Here is a 16,174-nt window from a genome sequence, read left to right as displayed (position 1 = left end):
CAGTGACAGAGGTGGAGCCTGGAGCTGGAGTCTCTACAAGGGGCAAGGACCCATGGCAGTGTGGCCAGGAGTTCCCCAAGTCTCACAGAGGACAGTGAGTGTGCCTCTGGTGGACTTCCTGTTGCAGGCAGAGGATTGCTCACTTGCTATCCTCACTTCAGGACTGGTTACTACATGAATCATGCTGGCTGTGAGGCCTTAGCCCCATGCAAAACTTGACTCATCCCTTGGCTGCCTAGAATTAATCTCAGACATGGCCAAGCAGGCCCCACAGCACTGCTCAGTGCATGGCATGGCCTCTGTCAGCGAGGATAGTGTCAACATAAAGAAGGCACACCACTGCCCCTGAGCCAAGCACCCAAAAGCACTTGTCTGTCCCAATGTCTGAACACCAGCCTGTTTTCATAATCAATTTCATTGTGACAGGATGAAGAAGTCAATAAAACTGGAGAAAAAGTGGGAAAAACCAATGTAATTCTACACACTTTTCAAAAGACAAAGAGGAAGAATACATCTAGACTAATCCATAATGCAAACATTATACAACTGCAATGATTGAAGAAATCAAATTTCCACATGAGCAATAATATAAAAATCAAACTAAATTTTGAAACAGGATATTCTTCAATAGGTGAATGTGTTAGGCAGGAAGTTAGGTATGAGCTTATGTGTGTGTGACAAAGGCCTCCGGACTACGTCCAGCATATGCATCTACATTATCCCGATAATGCTTCAGGGGCATCCCAGTGTTCGCATCCTGCCCTGCCCCCTTCTACCTGATAACCTGCCAGGCAGAGATCCCTGCCCCTTCTGCCTGACAAATCTTCCACAATCTCCCATATGCAGCCCAGTATCTGCATTTCAAACACCCTGCTCTGGATCCCCCTTCTCTAGGGGGTCCTGCTCACCCTTCCTCTAAACTCAGGATGGTGCCAGCTAGGCTTCCTCCTGTCTGATACTTTAAAGGGAAAACTCAGATAGGAGCTTCTTAGTATTTACAGCCATAAACTCCTTTGTTTCAGGAGGAGATGTGTAAAGACAAAGACCCATCTCCTTAAAAATCCCCAGCCTCAACCGGACTGTGCGCTCAGCCCTCTGCCTCTCTGCTGAGCCACCCACCTGGTCTGGCCAGGTGTAATCTCTCCTCTCAACATGTAACCTCACTCCTTCCCCCCCTCAGTCTCTCAGGCTCTGTCTGGAGGGGTGCCCATCCATCCTTAAGGATGTCCCTTCCCTAATAAACCTTGCTATTTTACCTCCCACTACTCTCTGTATCACACCTGAATTCTTTCTTGCACGAAGAGAAGAACCCTGCAATTTCTCCAGTAACAAATGTATGAGTAAACTGTGTTGTGTCTGAGAGACCTGAGCCTGGATCAAGGCACAATTATTTTAGAATAGGCCTCCATCTTGTAACTCGGGCCTGACCGGGCCCTGAACCCTGAAGCTCATGAATGAAAAAATAAATAAATGAACTCCCCTTGCAATAAACCACACCCCTAGCAACAGCCAATCGGCAGATAGCAGGGAGATACCTTAAGTTTCAGCTGTCTTTTCAGTCACTTAAGGTAATTGATAACATCCTGAGACCCTGCAGTTTGGCACGTACACCCTAGTGGCTCAGACCCTATACTTTAGCCAATCATTTTAAAAGGCATCAACCCCAAAAGCCATCCCACCACCTTTACTAGGTCCATTCCTGCCACTGGATGCACTAATCAATTTTAAGATATGTTCTTTGAATTTCCTGTGGAATGAGATGATTTGCTGTTTGGTGCTAGAATGTATAGGTTGTCTCTGAAAACCCTATAAAAACCCCATTAACTGAAGAGTTGGTGCTTTCAACCAGACCAGTGGCATCAGTGGTAGTTGAAAGCCCAGCCCCAGACCTGCAATAAAACTCTCATGTGTTTTACAGCAGTATAGGCTCCTTGGTGGTCTTTGGGGACAATCAAACTAGGCATAACATATCATACAAAAAAAATTCAACTGCTAAAAGAAAATGAGCTCACAAATCATGTGGGCCATTAGCATTGAATACCACATCCTGTTTCATCAGCTTGAACTTGCAGATGAGCATCTGTGAGATGGGATAACTTCAGACAGAATAAAGTTAAGTTTCAAGATAAAGACTGGGAGCTAGCACTGTGGTGTAGTGGCCTAAGCCTCTGCCTGCAGTGCTGTCATCCCATATGGGCTCCAGTTCAAGTCCCAGATGCTGCACTTCTGATCCAGCTCTCTGCTTTGACCTGGGAAAGCAGTGGAATATGGCCCAAGTTGTTAGGCATTAGGCCCCTGCACCCATGTGGGAGACTTGGAATGAAGCTCATCACTTTGGATTGGTCCAGTTCCAGCCATTTGGGGAGTGACCAGCAGATGGAAGATCTTTCTCTCTGTCTCTCTCTTTGTCTATAAATCTGTCAAATGAATAAATAAAATATTTAAAAAGAAAATATAAAGTCTGCCTGATTTTGTATCACTGTTTTCTGTTGTTGCTGAGGCCTGAGGCAACTTTCCTAGTTTATCTCTGCCTGCATAGGGGGGTCCAGTCTCTATACTTCTTCAGTGGATAGGGGTGTTTGACAAATTTAACATTGTTTCCTGATTTAAAAAATCTCAGGAAACTAAGAATATAAGAAGACTTCATCAATATGAAAGAGAGTATATATGATGAAACTCCAAAACATATTTAATGACAAAAATTAAAATACTTTACCTTTAATATCAGGAACAAGATAGTAATTTCTTTTCACTACTTTTATTCAACTTTGTAGTGAAGATTCTAGAAATAAAAAAATAAAAGTACTGAAGTTGAAAGGAAGAAGGAATGATGTCTATTCACAAATATGATCACAACATAGGAGTGAGAATTCCCCACCCTCAAACTCTCACTTGTATGCAGCTTCAGGTTTTAGTGATAAAGTTCTATTGGTACACAGTTATGCTCATTGATTTATTTATCTATGGCTGCTGTCATGCTGAAATGACAAAAAAAAGTCATAGACACTGTATTGGTACAAATCAAAATAATTTACTATCATTAGTATGAGGGTAGTTGGAGAAAGAAAACAACTGACAAGTACTGGTCTAGACAAAAATTCTGATGGCATAAGTCAACAACCTAATTAAGCAATAAGTAAGTTTAGTAAAATGAGAAGATACAAACTCAATACAGAAAGATAAAATGCATTTATATATACCACCAACAAAAATCAAAATTTTAGAATCACCACTAGTTCATTTAAAATATGAAATACACATCTGATGAAATATTGACAGACCTTTTTAAAAAAAAAAAAAACCTAAATGAAAGGTCTCTGTGAGTGAGATCCCAGTGGAAAGATCGGGTCATCAAAGAAGGAGGTACCTTTCTCTGAAAGGAGGAGATAACTTCCACTTTGACCATGGCCTTGTCTAAAAATTATCAGAGTCAGTGAACTCAGGGGACTTCCATAGCCTTGGCAACTCATGACAAGAGCCTAGGGTGATTACTGATGCCATAAACAAGAGTGCCAATTTGTTAAGTCAACAACAGGAGTCACTGTGCACTTACTCCTCATGTAGGATCTCTGTCCTAAATGTGCTGTACATTGTGATTTAATGCTATAACTAGTACTCAAACAGTATTTTTCACTTTATGTTTCTGTGTGGGAGCAAACTGTTGAAATCTTTACTTAATGTATGCTAAACTGATCTTCTGTATATAAAGAGAAATGAAAATGAATCTTGATGTGAATGTAAGGGGAGAGGGAGTGGGAAAGGGGAGGGTTGCGGGTGGGAGGGATGTTATGGGGGGAAGCCATTGCAATCCATAAGCTGTGCTTTAGAAATTTATATTCATTAAATAAAAGTTTAAAAAAAAAGAAATATTGACAGACCTACAAAACAGCTTAATATTCAATGAAATTAAATATTCTTCTCTAAGTGGAAACATTTTATTCAAGAATCTCAGGATTCATCATTGTTAAAACATCAATTAACCTAACGTTCTTTTACAGACTCAACACAATTTCAATCTCTTTTCTGGCAAACAACCTGGTTATTTTTTTCTTTTCTTTAAACTTTTATTTAATAAATATAAATTTTGGAAGTACAACTTTTGGATTATAATGGCTTTTCCCCCCCATAACCTCCCTCCCACCTGCAACCATTTCATCTCCCACTCAATCTCCCATCCCATTCTTCATCAAGATTCATTTTCAATTATCTTTATATACAGAAGATCAACTTGGTATATAATAAGTAGAGATTTCAATAGTTTGCACCCACACAGATACACAAAGTATAAAGTACTGTTTGAGTAGTAGTTTTACCATTAATTTGCATAGTACAACACATTGAGGACAGAGATCCTACATGGGGAGCAGGTGTACAGTGACTCCCATTGTTGATTTAACAATTGACAGTCTTATTTATGATGTCAGTAATCACCCAAGGCTCTTGTCATGAGCTGCCAAGGCTATGGAAGCCTCTTGAGTTCACAAACTCTGACTTTATTTAAACAAGGCCATAATCAAGTGGAAATTCTCTCCTCTCTTCAGAGAAATGTATCTCCTTTTTTGATGGCCCCTTCTTTCCACTGGGATCTCACTCACAGAGATCTTTCATTTAGCAACCTGGTTATTTTTAAAGTAACAAGCTGATATAAGTGCATATAAAAATGCAAAGAATCTAGGATAGCCAAAATAACTCTGAAAATTTAATAAAATCAAAGGGATGATTTTAAGTGTTATAAATTTATACTAATCTAAAGTGTGCTGTTGTCATACAGAAAGCCAGACAGATGAATGGAACACAAAAGAAGTTCCATAGAAGTTCCAAACATAAACAGTGAACAGGTTTTCTACAGAGTCACTATTACAGTGCAGGGGAGAAAGTGTAGCCTTTTCAACACATGGTATTAGCACAATGAGATACTAATTTCCAATAAAATAGCTTCTATTTACAAAATTGAAAAGAAAAGCTGCCACAGATCTAACTGTAGTACTGAAAATTACAATACTTCCAGAAAAAAAAATTCATAGAAGAAAATTTTTTTTTACTTTAAGTTAGGCAAAGGTTTCCTAGGTACAAGAAAAAATTAGTCTATAATTGAATACAGGGATAATTTATACTTAATCAAAGTCTAAAACTTCTTTTCTTCAAGACATTTATTTATTTGAAAGGCAGAATTACAGAGCGGCAGAGGCAGAGAGAGAGAGAGAGAGATTGTCCATCTGCTGGTTCACTCCACAGATGGCCACAATGGCCAGAGCTGGGCTGATCTGAAGTCAGGAGCCAATAGAATCTTCTGGATTTCCCATGTAGGTGCAGGAGCCCAAGCACTTGGGCCATCTTCTACTGCTTTCCCAGGCCATAACAGTGAGCTGGATCAGAAGTGGAGCAGCCAGGACTCAAAGTGGTACCCATATGGGATGCTGGCACTGCAGGCAGCAGCTTTACCATTTATGCCATAACACTGGCCCCAAAAACTTCATTTCAAAATACTGTTTAAAGAATGAAATTCAAAGCAAATAAAATCCTTGAAGAATATACCATGGGGCCGGCTCTATGGCATAGTGGGTAAAGCTTCTGCCTAGAGTGCCAGCATCCCATATGTGCACTGGTTTGAGTACCAGCTGCTCAACTTCTGATCCAGCTCTCTGATATGGCCTGGGAAAACAGTAGTAGATGGCCCAAGTCCTTGGGCCCTTGTGCCCTAATGGGAGACCTGGAGGAAATGCCTGGCTCCTGGCTTTGGATAGGCACAGTTCCAGCTGTTGCAGCCAACTGGGGAGTGAATTAGTAGATGGAGGACCTATCTCTCTCTGCCTCTCCTTCTCGTTCTGTGTAACTCTGACTTTCAAGTAAATAAATAAATCTTTAAAAAAAGAAAAATATACCTGATAAAGTAATGGTATCCATAATATACAAAGAAATTTTGTAGTGAAACACTTAAGATGCCAACAAAACAACTCTTAATTCTAAAATAGTAAACCTGTCAGAAATAGTTCACCACGGGAGAGGGAGCTGTTGTTTAGTAATGGGTTGAGCCACTCCCTACAATACTGGCATTCCATATGAGTGCTGATTTGAATTCTAGCTGCTACACTTCCAAACCAGTTATGTTAATGCTCCTGGGAGAGCAGCAGTAGATTCCACACATATTCTGACCCTGGCTCATATGTGGGAGACTTATATGAAGCGATCCTCACCAGGTAATCAGCGAGCCCTGAGTACATGTAACTTCCCACAGTGACTGCCCAAAGTCCCAGCCACACCCTGAGCCCTCCCATGCAGCCTCAGTGTTTTCACAGTCCCAGCACACAAGCCTCCCACAGTCATGAGCATCCAGACCCCCATCAGTTCTCCCCACCAAATTCAAGTTTCTCTGCTCTGCTGTTTACTAGGTGTACAGACACTGGTGCATCTATTACATATGTCCAAAATGGTGCCTGCTCTCTATCAGCTTGTTACAGAATGCCAGTTTCAGGGTGGTCAGGGAGAGAGAAACAAGCCTAGTTTGGCAGGTACACTATACCACCTAGGGCTCCTATCTGGATTCCCACCAGGATCTTTCTGCAACTTTATCACCAGTGGCATGGGCTGCTCAATTTGGTCTCATCTCCTGAGCTGCTGCTGAGGTTCTTTGCTGCTGGGTTTCTGAGTTTGCATATCCACACCCTGCACATGGGTCCACAGTTCCTTCTAATTTGTGTTGAGTTTCCTCTGCCATTTTTACCTAACTCTTCCTTGAGACTGTACTTTCTCCACTTTTTTCATAGTATCTTCTACAACAGTAAGCTCCCTCTCTATTCCTCCATCTCAATCCAATCCTTGATTTATTTTTTCTCAAGAAATTCATCAATAGGCTTTTACTCATCTGTTCCATTGTTTATTATTGGATTCAATGGCCAGCACCGCAGCTCACTAGGCTAATCCTCTGCCTTGCGGCACCAGCACACCGGGTTCTAGTCCCGGTCGGGGCACCGGATTCTGTCCCGGTTGCCCCTCTTCCAGGCCAGCTCTCTGCTGTGGCCAGGGAGTGCAGTGGAGGATGGCCCAAGTACTTGGGCCCTGTACCCCATGGGAGACCAGGAGAAGCACCTGGCTCCTGCCATCGGATCAGCGTGGTGCACCGGCCACAGCACACTGGCCACGGTGGCCATTGGAGGGTGAACCAACAGCAAAAGGAAGACCTTTCTCTCTGTCTCTCTCTCTCTCACTGTCCACTCTGCCTGTCAAAATAAAAATAAAAATAAAAAAATAATAATAAAAATAAAAATTATTGGGTTCAACAAATACTTATTGAACAACCAGTGTAGGTCCATGATAGTCACAGTGGAAATAAGCATGGCTTTTAAATTTTAAAATTTTATAATAAAAATGATAATCTGCGATAGATTGCCAATAGTTTATTTTCTAAAGTACAGATACCAAGTCCTCTCACTTTCCCTAGAGTATAAACAACTATTATATAGCACCCTGAAAAATCATAGCCATTTATGATAACAGGGTCAATGACACTGTCATATATATATAATGCTAAGGAATGGCTAAATTTCATCTTTCAAATTGCTTTTATTGGACGCATGCTTGTGAGAACAGTATTAGAAAGACTTCACCCTTAGCTCATTTTCTCAACCTTACCTCCCTCCCTACAAACTGCCCTCTCTAACTTGGATCATCTTCCCTCTCTGAAAGAGAATGCACCTGCCAACTAATGTGAAGAGCAAATCACTTCATCTCCTGTTTAGATGCTGCTTTTTGGATACTTGTGTGCTTCTACCTCCAAAAACAGCCACTCTGTTATTCAACAGTCACTGTTACGTCCTTCAACAAACAGGCACTAAAAAAAAAAAAAAAAAAAAAAAAAAAAAAAAAGACAAGAGCAATCCCACACTTCATGGGTTTTTTGTCTTCCCAGAGCCTGTAGATTAAGATTCTCATGGCTAAGATCCCCAAGGATTTGGATCAAGACAGACAGCATAGAGTTCCCTGTTAAAAAAAAAAAAAAGGTCAGGTCTTCCTGTAACACATTTGTGTTAGCCAATTAAAATTTATTAGATTATTAGATCAGCTACTTACTACGTTAGGACAAAGAGATAACATAGCACCATGGAACGAATAAGAAAATGAACCTAGGGTGCTGTTATTTTTTCCTTTTTTCATGGAGGCAGCTGGCAGTTTGAGGAAGAAAAGAGTTTGGACGAGAGTGCATGTTCTGAGCCAGCAAAAGCCAACCCCAGCTGAAAGAGTGAGGTCCACACCAAAAGTTCTTCCTTTCCAAAATTCAGAAACAAGCTTCCCAGAAACTGAGATGCCCCAGGAAGAAAAGACAGCTAAAGAATCCAGTTAGGTTGACTCCAATGAGACAAGAAGAGAAACACATTTTTCAGCATGATCCTTGAGGTATGTTCTCCATTTCATGAGGCATCTGTCCAGGGTCTGGTGCCTTCTTGGTAATGTCAGCCATCAAACTAACACCATACTTCCCCCCTAGCTGAACTGTAGCCATCATCATTCATCAGCTGGCCTCTACCCTGTTCAGCAGCACTGAAGCCTATACCCCATCCCCAAGTACTACTTCAACATCTCCAGCTTCTGTAGGACCAGAGAGACTGGTGAGCCAAACTTGACTGAAGACAAGGCACAATAAAAACAAATATGGGGAAATGTGTGATTCAAGTTTAAGTAGTAGAAACAACATGTGCTTAACTAACCAGTCCTGGTTCCAACCAAGGTCCTGCCACATGTTAGTCTGTCACAAGACTTTGAGCCAATTATCTTGCTCCTCAGCATCTGTCTCCTCATCTGCAGAGATAAAACACCTACTTTGCAGAGCTACTATGAAAGTTAAATGCATACAAAATTGGCCTTAAGAAAACAGCAATTAAAATTCTTATTTCTTTATTAAAGGACAATCCCAAATGCACGTGAGACAACAATCAGATTTTACTAGACACAAATCCTACAGTTTAACTCTAAGAATATAAAAAAAATCAAATCTGAATAACATATAGCAGCTACTTTGATGCAGCAAAATATACATGCACACACAACAGTTGTACAAATTCCCAGCTTATGAAATCAGAATTATCTAAACAAAACAGATGTTAATAACCAAAGTATATGATGAGTTCTGCTCATTTCTTCACCACAAATAAAGACCTTCCATTATGGCCCAGCACCGCAGCTTAACAGGCTAATCCTCCACTTGTGGCGTTGGCACCCCGGGTTCTAGTCCCAGTCAGGGTGCCGGATTCTGTCCCGGTCACTCCTCTTCCAGGCCAGCTCTCTAATGTGGTCCGGGAGTGCACTGGAGGATGACCCAAATCCTTGGGCCCTGCACCCACATGGGAGACCAGGAGAAGCACCTGGCTCCTGTCTTCGGATCAGCATGGTGTGCCAGCCACAGCGTGCTGGCCGCAGTGGCCATTGGAGGGTGAACCAATGGAAAAAGGAAAACCTTTCTCTCTGTCTCTCTCTCACTGTCCACTCTGCCTGTCAAAAAGAAAAGACCTTGCAGGATGAAATCGATGTCCTCATTTGCTTTCTCTAAGTTTGGGGGTTGTTAGGATCTCTTCATTGGCCTTCTGGTGTTTCCAAAGAAACTGTTAGGGTAATTCTCAAAAGGAAAAGAACACCAAGTCAGTGGCAACTATTCCTGAAACACTCATACAGTAATAGGCATTATTACTAGAAATGCAGTGCTCTCAACAGCAGCTATCTCCTTTGGATAATTTACTACATTCAATGCTCTAAGTAGGTAAACTTACACTTCTGCTAAAAAGTAATAATTATTACTACAAGAAACAATCATAACTCTAATGGAAAATAAAATTAATTTCATGAAAGTAAATTACAAAACTTTTTTAAAGCCCAAATTTACAGCATAACCCAGTATTGTCTTTCCAATCAAAAATAATGTTAATTCTCAAGTGTCTACGCCTAAGAGATTCCCACAGCTGCCAAATGTCATCCTTTTCCAGGACTCCTAGGGAGGGAAAGGACTGGCTAAATTATTTTCAGCATGTCCTTAGTGTTTCTGTTTATTATCACATAAATTTATGATAGGTCAACTTTCAGTTCAGCATTTCAGTGTTCAGTTGTGCTAGAATATTTCATTTGTGGAACAGGTATGTAACCTAGCAGTTAAGATGCCTGCATCCCATGTTAGGGTACCTGGGTTTCATTTCTGGCTCTAGAACCTGACTCAAGCTTCCTGATAATCCAGACCCTGGGAGACAGATAACTGCTCTTGCTACCCACCTAGGAGAACTTGATTGAGTGCCTTTTCTGCTGACCTAACCCCAAGTGTTTAGGCACTCATGGAGTGGACATGAAGACTTTAGCTCTTTCATCATATCCCTATTACTCGGTCTCTATGCCTTCCACATTTAAAAAGTGAAAGTAATTCTATTTCTGAGCCATTTAATAATGAATCACATCTAACCATGAACTATAAAGCAATTGAAGTTCTAAACAGAATTCTTTTTTAATTTTTTAATTTACATAAGATCAACAAATTCCATGCATTTCATATGTTCAGATTTAGGAGCATAGTAATACTTTCCACCAACCCTCTCTCTCGCCCTTGCTCCCATCTTCCCTCTTGCTTCTTTTCTTAATTTTTCTTTCAAAATTTACAATGACATACTTTTAAAACTCCACTAAGTAAAGAATTCAATAGATATCAAGTAAGAAAACCACTGTTCTTCAAGAGTATAGACAAGGGCAATAAATAATATTCACATTTTAAAGTCTCAATTTTGCTAACATACATATATTTTGTCACAGTAAATTTATAAAATATGTTTCAAGATTTGGACTACCTACACATGCAAACAAAAGTATATAGAATAAACACAGCCTTCTCTACCAGATCAGTTAAAGCACTGTAAAAACATATTGTAATTGATATATTTTAAAACAAAACTTAGAATTCCACATTCCTCAATTATCACCAACTTTTCTATTGCCTTTCTTAGTAAAAAATGTTTTAAGTTCTCTGAACTTATCCATATCAGTCAAAATTCCATAGCAACCATCTATTGAAATGGTTTCTTAACAAATTCAATTATCATCTACCTGTAAATCATTCAAGGTCACTGATATAGTGAAATATTTTCTTGCTATGCCCCAGGGAAAATACAATCCTGTTTTATTCCCAGAAAAAGTTATCACTGCTAACATTTTTGCAAAAGAAAATTAAGAATTTATAGTTTACTTTTTTCATCCTGATCACATAAACAGTTTTCATCATTCACTTGTAGCAGACTCCTGCTTTGAAATCAATCAACTGAGTATTTTATTTAAAAAAATGAAGAAAAGCAATTAGCCTACTAATATAGAGTGCATCTGTTGGTGAACTAAAGGTAGATATTTCTAGCCTCTGGACACACTTTTGAGGTAAACTTGATAGGATTTGTTTACAGACAAGAGAAGAATTGTGAAAGAGAGATTAATCAAGAATTGCACTGTGGATCTCAGCACAGCAACTGCAAAAGCTGCCATTAATTCAAGTAGGGAAGACTACCTAAGGAACAGGTATGAGAAAGAATAGCATTAGTAATATTTTGGACCTGTTGGGATTTAAATACACAATAGATAATCAAAGAGAGATCTCAAGTAGGCAGTGTGATATACTGATCTGAAATTAAGGAGGGGTTCCTGGGCTGCAGATACAAATTTGGAAACCTTTAGTACAAACAAGGTTGTAGAAGACATTAGAAGAATATCAAAGATTGAGCTCTACAGCACTTCTGTTTAAAAAGGAGGAGATGAGAAAAAATCAAAAGAAACAGGCTATTAGAAATACACTAGAAAAGCAATAGAAAAACTAGGTGAGTGATAGTTTTAATGCTTATTTCAGAATATTTATGAGTGATATGACCAGCATTTTCCATTTTTGATTTTTGAATGATAGCCATTCTAATTGGGGTGAGGTGACACCACACTGTAATTTGTATTTGCATTTCCCTGATGGCAGTGATCCTGGAGTTTTTCATCTGTCAGCCCTTTTTTTAAAAAGGATTTATTTATTTATTTCAAAGTCAGAGTTACACAGAGATAGAAAAAGAGGCAGAGAGAGAGAGAAAGATGTCTTCCATCCACTGGTTCACTCCCCAGATGGCTGCTATGGCTGCAGCTGAGCCAATCTAGAGCCAGAATCCAGGAGCTTCTTCTGGGTCTCCCACATGTGTGCAGGAGCCAAGCACTTGGGCCATCTTCTACTGCTTTCCTAGGCCATAGCAGAGAGCTAGATCAGAAGTGGAGCAGCTGGGACTTGAACCAGCACCCATATGGAATACTGGCACTGCAAGTGGTAGCTTTACCTGCTACACCACAGTGTTGGCCCCATGTTGGCCCTTTTTATTTCATCCTTTGAAAATGCTTGTTCCTGCCCTTGGCACATTTTTAACTGGATTATTTTGCTATTGATGATCTGGAACTCCTTATATATTCTTTTTTAAAATTTTTTTTAAACTTTTATTTAATGAATATAAATTTCCAAAGTACAGCTTATGGATTACAATGGCTTCCCCCCCATAATGTCCCTCCCACTCGCAACCCTCCCCTTTCCCACTACCTCTCCCCTTACATTCACATCAAGATTCATTTTCGATTCTCTTTATATACAGAAGATCAGTTTAGCATACATTAAGGAAAGATTTCAACAGTTTGCTCCCGCACAGAAACATAAAGTCAAAAATACTGTTTGAGTACTAGTTATAGCATTAAATCTCAATGTACAGCACACTAAGGACAAAGATCCTACATGAGGAGTAAGTGCACAGTGACTCCTGTGGTTGACTTCACAAATTGACACTCTTGTTTATGGTATCAGTAATCACCCTAGGCTCTTGTCATGAGCTGCCAAGGCTATGGAAGCCCCCTGAGTTCACTGACTCTGATCATATTTAGACAAGGCCATGGTCAAAGTGGAAGTTCTCTCCTCCCTTCAGAAAAAGGTACCTCCTTCTTTGATGACACATTGTTTCCACTGGGATCTCACTCGAGGAGATCTTTCATTTAGGTTCCCCCACCCCCCAGAGTGTCTTGGCTTTCCATGCCTGAAATACTCTCATGGGCTTTTCAGCCACATCCAAATGCCTTAAGGGCTGATTCTGAGGCCAGAGTGCTGTTTAGGACATCTGCCATTCTATGGGTCTGCTGTGTATCTCACTTCCCATGTTGGATCGTTCTCTCCCTTTTTGATTCCATCAGCTATTATTTGCAGACACTCTTCTTGTTTATGTGATCCCTTTGGTTCTTAGTCCTATCATTATGATCAATTGTGAACAGAAATTGATCACCGGGACTAGTGAGATGGCATTGGTACATGCCACCTTGATGGGATTGAATTGGAATCCCCTGGTATGTTTCTAACTCTACCGTTTGAGGTAAGTCAGCTTGAGCATGTCCCAAATCGCACATCTCTTCCCTCTCTTATTCCCACTCTTATATTTAACAGTGATCACTTTTCAGTTAAGTTTCAGCACTTAAGAAGAATTGTGTATTGATTACAGTATTCAACCAAAAGTATTAAGTAGAAAAAAAAATACTAAGAGGGATAACATATTAAGTTGCTCATCAACAGTCAGGGTGAGGGCTGATCAAGTCACCATTTCTCATAGTGTTCATTTCACTTTAATGGGTTTCCTTTTTGGTGCTCAGTTCGTTGTCACCTATAAGGGAGAACAAGTGGTATTTGTCCCTTTGGGATTGGCTTATTTCACTCAACATAATGTTTTCCAAATTCCTAACAGGGATCACTTTTCAGTTAAAATCTAAACACCTAAGAATAATTGTGTGTTAATCACAGAGTTCAACCAATGGTACTAGAACAAAAAAAAATACTAAAATGGATAAATTATTACATTGTACATCAACCATCAGGACAAGAGCTGATCAAGTCACTGTTTCTCATAGTGTCCATTTCATTTTAACAAGTTTCCCCTTTCGTGCTCAGTTAGTTGTCACCAATCAGGGAGAACATATGATATTTGTCCCTTTGGGACTGGCTTAATTCAGTCAGCATGATGTTTTCCAAATTCTTCCATCTTGTTGCAACAGCTGTCTGCACATTAATGTTTATTGCAGCTCAATTCACAATAGCTAAGACCTAGAACCAACCCAAATGCCCATCAACAGTAGACTGGATAAAGAAATTATGGGACATGTACTCTATAGAATACTATACAGCAGTCAAAAACAATGAAACCCGGTCATTTCCTTATATATTCTTGATATTAATCCTTTATTGGATGCATATTTTCAAATATTTTCTCTCATTTTATTATTATTTCTATTTGACAGGTAGAGTTATAGACAGTGATAGAGACAGAGAGAAAGGTCTTCCTTCCATTGTTTTACCCCACAGATGGCCGCGATGACCAGCACTGCACCAATCTGAAGCCAGGAGCCAGGTGCTTCTTCCTGGTCTCCCATGTGGGTGCAGGGTTCCAAGACATGGGCCATCCTCCACTGCCCTCCCAGGCCACAACAGAGTTCTGGACTGGAAGAGGAGCTACCGGGACTAGAACCCAGCACCCATATAGGATGCCAGTGCCACAGGCAGAGGATTAAACAAGTGGGCCACGGCACAGGCCCCTCTCTCATTGTTTTGATTATATCTTCACTTTGTTAATTATTTTCTTTTTCGTGAAACAATTTCTTAGATTGATGTAATCACATTAGTCTACTTGTGTTTGTTTTATTACTTGTGCTTCTGCTATCTTATTCAAGAATTCATTACCTAGGCCAATAGCCTTTCCCTTATGTGGTTCATCAGGAATGTCATGGTTTCAGGTATTAGGTTTAGATCCTTGATCATTGTGAGTTGTTTCTTGTATAAAGAGTAAGATACAGGTTTGATTTGAACTACAGCAATGGAAATCCAACTTTCCAAACATAATTTATAGAAGAGATTGAATTCATTTCTAAAATATTTATTTATTTATTAATTTTTAACTTTTATTTAATGAATATAAATTTCCAAAGCACAGCTTATGGATTACAATGGCTTCCCCCCAATAACGTCCCTCTCACCCGCAACCCTCCCCTTTCCCACTACCTCTCCCCTTCCATTCACATCAAGATTCATTTTCGATTCTCTTTATATACAGAAGATCAGTTTAGCATACATTAAGGAAAGATTTCAACAGTTTGCTCCCGCACAGAAACATAAAGTCAAAAATACTGTTTGAGTACTAGTTATAGCATTAAATCTCAATGTACAGCACACTAAGGACAAAGATCCTACATGAGGAGTAAGTGCACAGTGACTCCTGTTGTTGACTTCAAAATTGACACTCTTGTTTATGGCATCAGTAATCACCCTAGGCTCTTGTCATGAGCTGCCAAGGCTATGGAAGCCCCCTGAGTTCACTGACTCTGATCATATTTAGACAAGGCCATGGTCAAAGTGGAAGTTCTCTCCTCCCTTCAGAAAAAGGTACCTCCTTCTTTGATGACACATTGTTTCCACTGGGATCTCACTCGAGGAGATCTTTCATTTAGGTTCCCCCCCCCCAGAGTGTCTTGGCTTTCCATGCCTGAAATACTCTCATGGGCTTTTCAGCCACATCCAAATGCCTTAAGGGCTGATTCTGAGGCCAGAGTGCTGTTTAGGACATCTGCCATTCTATGGGTCTGCTGTGTATCTCACTTCCCATGTTGGATCGTTCTCTCCCTTTTTGATTCCATCAGCTATTATTTGCAGACACTCTTCTTGTTTATGTGATCCCTTTGGTTCTTAGTCCTATCATTATGATCAATTGTGAACAGAAATTGATCACCGGGACTAGTGAGATGGCATTGGTACATGCCACCTTGATGGGATTGAATTGGAATCCCCTGGTATGTTTCTAACTCTACCGTTTGAGGTAAGTCAGCTTGAGCATGTCCCAAATCGCACATCTCTTCCCTCTCTTATTCCCACTCTTATATTTAACAGTGATCACTTTTCAGTTAAGTTTCAGCACTTAAGAAGAATTGTGTATTGATTACAGTATTCAACCAAAAGTATTAAGTAGAAAAAAAAATACTAAGAGGGATAACATATTAAGTTGCTCATCAACAGTCAGGGTGAGGGCTGATCAAGTCACCATTTCTCATAGTGTTCATTTCACTTTAATGGGTTTCCTTTTTGGTGCTCAGTTCGTTGTCACCTATCAAGGAGAACAAGTGG

Source organism: Oryctolagus cuniculus, chromosome 2 (assembly GCF_051225735.1).
Source record: "Oryctolagus cuniculus isolate XC-2025 breed Fujian yellow rabbit chromosome 2, ASM5122573v1, whole genome shotgun sequence".
In the NCBI taxonomy this organism is placed as follows: domain Eukaryota; kingdom Metazoa; phylum Chordata; class Mammalia; order Lagomorpha; family Leporidae; genus Oryctolagus; species Oryctolagus cuniculus.
This window is presented reverse-complemented; position numbering follows the sequence as displayed.